Below are 7,255 nucleotides of genomic sequence, written 5' to 3' on the forward strand. Positions count from 1 at the left end.
AGAAGAATGGTGATGTATATTTTTAAAAAATCATAAGAAGAAGAGATAAAGTTCATAAAAGTGGAATCACTGTTTGTAACTGACTGACAGAACACAGATGATTCAATCTGAAATCATGCGACCCCACTGTGTCTCTGGTCTCCCTCAGTGTCAACAGCAAAGACAGATCAAACTTTCAGATTTACTTTCGATTTATATTCCCACCACATCTGAGACGTGATCCACAGGTGGACAGGGCAAGGACATTAAGACACTTTCTCCATCCTCCGTCGATCGACACTCCCTCTCTTCACAGTCTAGATCACTCCATCCTGCTTTGACTTCTTTTGTTGCTTCCTCTGCTTCTGGTCTGTTGGGCCGCAGCAGCATCCATACAGCAGGGCAAACATGACCAGAGACAAAGTCCCCAGCACAAACACTGCTATAACCACAACACCACCCAGTGCCCATGGCTCCTGGTGCAGCCGGTACAGGAACCACTCCACCCAGTGCTCAGGTGTCTCTGGGGCTTTCTGCTGCTCCGCTACGCTGCACACAGAAAGATAAACAAGTATCGGAAGAGAAAGAACCCGGACATTACACCTTTATCGCTTTAAACAGTGATGAAAAGCATAATACATTTTATTTACACCATCTTTTATCAGCTTTCTACATAAAAATCTGCTGATTTTAAATACTATTGTCACATTACACATTCCTGCCCAGAAACTCACCTCTCCATGGCCATGTCCGCTGTCTGATTCTCACAGCTCACTGACTCCCAACACAGTGAATATACAATGGTGTGAGGACACAGGGCTCCAGCTACTGTCCTATTCTGTTCCACTCACTCACAGCCTGGCAGCTATTTAAAAACAGCTCAAAAATTGCAGTTTAGTATCATTTCATGACAGAGGAGCCTCCAGTGCTCTCCAGACAGCGTAGCCATTTACTGTGTGTGGTCACAGCAGAGTCAGGGCAGGAACTCCTGGTTAATGTTTACTGAAAACATGGAGGATTTCCGGGCAGAGGTCGAAACATACAAAACAATTCTTCTTACTTTGAACATGAACTGAACTTTTTTATTACATTGACATCAAAACAACCAAAAACAACCTCAGAACAATAGACCAGCAAAATGTTAACAATGAGAACACATTTATGTTATTATTATCTATTCATATAACAAACATCAACCAAACAACGGCTCAGATTCAACATTAGAAACATTTAAAATGCTCTTCTTCTGTAGACCAGCAGGAGGGGCTGTGTCTGTGGAAGAGCCCACTATTTCCATGTTGATTTCAGGATCCTAATAGAGATCGGCAGAACAGCGAGTCACTAAAATGTCACTCTGTCTCTTTATGCTCTGCTTTGATGGCTTGTTGTTGAAGCTGCCACACAGAGCCATTGTCCATGTCATTTTGATATGTTTCTTCATATGGACGGTTGGTATGGAATTTCCTCCTCCAAAATAAACACTGTATGTCACTCTGTGCAACTGAGTGATGGAACCTGGGGATGTGGATGACGAACTGGAAGATAAGGTTGTGTGTGTGTGTGTGTGTGTGTGTGTGTGTGTGTGTGTGTGTGTGTGTATTGTGGATGCTGGTCCTGTCTCCTCCTCATTTGGGCTGCAGAGGCTGGACTCTGGAGGCTTGCTGTTTTGTCTTTGGACAGCAGCAGCAGTGGGCACAGGTCAGGACAATCAGGAAGACAAACGTGGCTGAGAGGAGAGACAGGAGACATAGGAAAAGGTCGGTGTCATCATCATTACCTCTACAGCTCCTTCAGTGTTTCAGTTCACCTTTACCTATACCTGACCTTGTTCCCAACAGCAGCACTACTGATACATGATAAACCTCATGCACACAAATAAGTTCCATCTAGCAGGTACATTGAAGGCCAAATTATCAAATTATCCTTCATTAAATAACATATGCATACTGACATGCTATCAACACCTGTCCTCAGTATAGTCACAGGTGTTGTTCAGATTGTTATGTACATAGGGATGCTTGGAGCTGGTTGGTCTATTCTTTAGGACTTCAGCATTCCCATTAGTGACTTTCTTTAGTGGAATGCTTACTCGTTCTTTGTCCACTGTTTACATACATGTCCGTGATCTCAACAATTAATTTATCAGTAAAAAAAGAGAGTACAAATGGTAAAGAATCCTTATTATACACATTACCAATTAGTTATAATTATTTATTACTGATAAAAGGAGCATTATTGTAAAGGATAATTTTAACATTTAATGATTAGTTAGTGTGATCTCAGACTAAAGAGTTGAAACTTACCGACAAACAGAATGAGCACAAAGAAGGCTCCCAGCTCCAGAGGAGTGGCCTGTGGCAGATCCTGCAGTTTGGTCCACATCTTGTTCACGACAGTCAGAAGCTCCTCACTTGCGTCCATGATCTCAGGTACATGTACAGACCACACAGATGAATTCACAACTACACCTGAAAACACAAGAAAATGCTTAAATGACCTCACAGCTGCACCCGAAACACAAGAAAAGAAAACACTGGGTGAAGTAGGATTTCACATGAAGAAAAATGTCCTGCACAGCTCCACCCTGCGCTCCTGCAATTTTATACTTCCACCCTGTCATTACCTCTCACTGCATGCACCGAGAATCTTTAAATACTGACTCCCACCACTATTACCTTTTATATATAAACCTCCCTAACTAGGAGGAGGCAGCGAGTTCAGTTAAATTAAAAAGAAGTGAACTATTTCAGGCCTGAGATGACAAATGTCACACTAAGCCTGTCATTATCACTATAACAGCTGAGTGTGGGTGACAGCCCAGACAGACAGCTGGACACTGAAGACAGTCAGTCATAAGACAGTCTGAAGGGACACAAGTGTGTTAATGAGAAACACAGGAACTCATCATGATTACAGTAATAAACCCACTGTTTCTTATATAAGCAGTCTGAAAAAAAAACTCAGATTTCCTGTTCCTTTACAATTACTTACTTTACTTTAGTAAAAAGGTACAAAGTTCAGTAGGAGACCACTGTTCTACTTAAGTATATGACCACACACACTGTACTCAATACATACTTCAATACAACACTGACTTACACAGAGAAAACAAACAGTCCAAGAGAACCAATTTAAAACAGTCCCAGTTCAGAAACAGTTAAACCAAAACCAGTTTAAACAGACCCACAATCTATTAAAAAAGGAACGAGTTTAAAACAGTCCAAGAGCCACCTGTTTGGGACTTGTTTAAAACAGTCCCAACTTCAGTTTAAAACAGCCCCAGTCTAGAAACAGAACCAGTTTAAACAGCCCCCGAACCAGTTCAAAACAGTCCCAAAACCAGTTCACAACAATCCCCAAATCAGTTCCAGAGTTTGGTGTCTCTCCATCCATCCACTATAAATATCAATAAATCGCCAGATCAAAATATCTTATAATGAAACAACTAAATTAATATAGTAATACATAGATAAATGGTTAAGGCTAATCATATTTGAATAAGTGATTTAAAGATATCTTAGACTGACCAGTTGATGTGAACTCCACAGGTTAGTGTTGTTGTAGCTAACGTTAGTTAGCGAGTTAGCCACTTTGCTGAGCAGTTTTGAAGAGGCCTCCTCTCCTCCTTGTTATAGGTCATGACAAACTAACTCACCAAGATGTCAGCTCACCTACGTGGATATCTGTCAGTTACAACATGGCTAAATTACTAAATAAGTGAGTAAATAAAGTTTAGTTCATGATAGCCTCAGCTCTAGCTCTCACCAACTAAGTTAAGTTAAGCTAGTAGCATAAACAGGCTAACTCTTGTTAGCCTGCCTCAGAAACAACCTGCCACATGTAATAACAAAATACCAGCTGCTCATTGGTTCATAAACTATCTATAGAAGTACATTTACTACTACTTTATAGTTTCTAAACAGCTTTACCTCCAGGATCATGTCTTTAACCACAGTTTGATGGCAGGCCGGCAGCAAATTTGGCTCTCCTTCTGCTTTGTTGCCATGGAGACCCACAGTTGACTGAATGAATGGATTGCTTTGATTGATTGATTACATTAGGCTTTATGTAATCAATCAATCAAAGCTATCCATTCATTCAGTGCACAAGTCTTTAGCTTAGTGATTGCTAAATACTTGTGCATCTAATCTATATTAGCTACTATACTTCACAGTCAACTTTTAAAGGATGTGTGACAACATGTGGCAGCAAGTTATCACAGTTGTTTCATCTGACAATGGAGAAAAGAACTACAGGTAGGCTACATCATGTTGTGAATATCTCCAGGCTATGGCTCATTCAACTCAGCTGGACTGGGAAGTTCTGTCTGTACACTTTGTAGTGGTGCTCCCCAGTAGTGCACCCCTCTTGAACGTCGCCTAGGGACTCCTTCTAAGCTAGGGCTCAATGTAGGGCTGCAACGATTATTTTCATTAGCCTATCGATTAATCTGTCGATTATTTAAACGTGTCAAAGTTTCTCAAACCACAAGATGACGTCCTTGAATGTCTTATTTTGTCCACAAACCAAAGAGATATTCAGTGTCATAAAGGAACAAAGAAACCATGATTTAAGAAGCTGAAATCAGAGAATTTTGACTTTTTTTCTTAAAAAACTACCCAAACCGATTATGCGATTATCAAAATAGTTGACGATTAATTTAATAATCGATTATTGTTCGATTAATCAATTAATTGTTGCGGGTCTAGTTAATTGTGGTGGCTGCTGGTGTAGGTGGCTGCTGTATTGATACTTTACACTGAGGTGGTCCACCTACTTTTTGCCCCCTTTACCTTTGTTTTTGTCTCATTTTGCCTTTGCCTCCTTTTGTTTTGTCTTGATTTGCTTAGTTTAGTGTTGCTGTTTTTAGTTTAGTCTCCCTAGTGTGATCTGTTTTGCTTCTGTTGCTGTATTTGTAGGCTATACTATTGTTTTAGATTATTTTACTATTGGTTGTTCATCAGTTGGGTGTTGGTCTGTTAATTAAATGGTCTCTTTTCAGTGCAGCTGGGTGTTGGTAAGGTGAGGCACCTTGGTGAGGTCCCTGATCAGGGGCACTGGAACAAACTGTTGGGGCATGTCTGCTGTGAGGTTGCTGTGGTTTGCTGTGCTGCACTAGGGTGAGTGAGAAGGGGCAATCTGAGCTACTTTACAGTAGTCTCTGCCTCAGCACCCCACTTACTGTTCTTCTGTGTAAATAGATTTGTACTTTATCCAATCTAATTCATGGCCTGGGCTTGTCGAGTTATTAGAGCCTATTATAAATCAATTTGTTGTATAGGCCTATACGAGCATTACCACCGGAGTGTCATTTCTTCTTGTCTCTAGCAGCTCCAGTCCTGACCATTTTATGGTTTTCGTTAACTTCAGTCCTGGCCGTTTTTTGAGTTTGTACCACATTCAGTCAGAAGCCCATATCCCCATAGCTTTTAACAGAGTTGATTTTTGACCTCAAAGAATATCCTAAGGCTCCTGGTGGTGCTGTTGGTCCCTTTTCCTTCCCTGATTACTCCCCACCCCCTAATCCTCGCCACACTAATATAATAATACAAAAACCGGTGTTTAATTATTTGATGGTAATGGTTTGATGTCCCTTACATTTACACTTTCTTACTGTTATTGTCATGTTGGTAGTGTTTTAGTTTGGAGATGAGACAGCAGTCATCACAGAAGCAGGACCACTGGATTTACTCTGTTTTTAATGATGAATCCATTTCACTTGTACAGTAACTGTCCAGTTTTTCCACATCAAAGAAGGACTATTGCTGTATGGCGAATAAAGACCTCATTGAGGACATCTGGACCACAGTCTGAAGACTGTCTGACTTGTTGTGTTTGTGGACTGTGCTCCCACACTGTGGAGCTGAATACACTCAGAGACATGCAGCTGTAGTCAGCAACATGTTGCTACTGCAAATAAGTTAATAGGTGCACCGAGACTTCTCTACAGCTGGTTAGCTACTTAGTTCTGTTATTTTTATGTATTTCAGACTTAGAAAGTCCATTCTATCCATGCCATGAAAGCCCTAACTTGGTATTAATGTGATATGTACGAGGTGGTTTAAAGTGCTGTGTATGTAAATCAATAAACAAGCTCTTACCTCTGTAGTCAACATGTGACACAGTCACTGTTTCCACAGCTAGTCCTCCTTCTTGTTCTCACCCTCCTCTCCTTTCACTACTCTCACAGGTTCTCCTGGGCTGGATCCTGCTGTTCTCTATAGTCCAGACTCACAGACCAGTCCTGGGTGTTTGGAATCTAAACCTTTGAGCTGAACAACACTGCTGCAGCTCTTCCTTCTGGTCGCTGACTTTCTCTGAGAGTTTGAGTACCTCCCCCTTCAGCCCGATCCCCTCCAGGAGCTTCAAGCAACTCTCCAAACTCACTCGTTCACTCCTGCCTGTCTCCCCCACTCTCTTTGTCCTGCCCATACACTGGAGCTCCTCCTTTTTCTGCTACAGACCAGCTGTGCCAGGCCTCTCTTTTGTCTGTATTTGAGACAAGGCTCTGCTTCTAAAAGGAGCAGAGGGTGGTGTGTGGGTGTGTATGTGTGTGTGCCTGTGTATGTGTCTGTGTTCATCCATCTGGTGTCCCACCAGCATACACACAGCATAGCCTATATTTTAGGACCATGTATGTCTGTATTTGCTGTTGATTCATCCTTGTCTCTGCTGTTTACGCACAGGAAGAAGAACAGCTGCCATGTTCAGAACATGAATGTGGTGGAGGCTGTGAGTTTACCTCCATCAGGAGAGAAGTTTCCCTTACAAAGGCTCAGAAATAGTTGAAAATCAACAGGTGTGTGTCTTTGTGCATTAATGGGCATCAGAACCTCAAAAGTCCTTCATCCACAAACAGTTGTCACTCGGTCCTGCAGTGGCTGTTAAAGTGTGTTAAAGTTGAGGCTGTTGAAACACGATATGAAGCAGAGAACTGTGTCACACAGCATAGCGCTGCACAGATACGTGTTCACCAACAGCTGTCCACCTACACATGCTGCAGATACAGTAGCAGTAGAACAACACATTATTAACTAATCATCCTTAAACGGACAGTTCAATTACATTGTCAAACATCACAGTGTTAGTGGACTTTATGGGCGTCTGTACCTCTGTACTGTACAGCCAAATTAATTAATTCAAAGTTATGATATGTGTTAATATAAGTTGTTTATTGTGTATGGATCCCAATTAGTCATCACCATAGTGAAGACTATTCTTCCTGGGGTCCAAGACAAACAACTTTATACAGCAAAGTAAACAAGCAATAAAGTCA

This window comes from Trachurus trachurus (genome assembly GCF_905171665.1).
Source record: "Trachurus trachurus genome assembly, chromosome: 19".
NCBI lineage: Eukaryota > Metazoa > Chordata > Actinopteri > Carangiformes > Carangidae > Trachurus > Trachurus trachurus.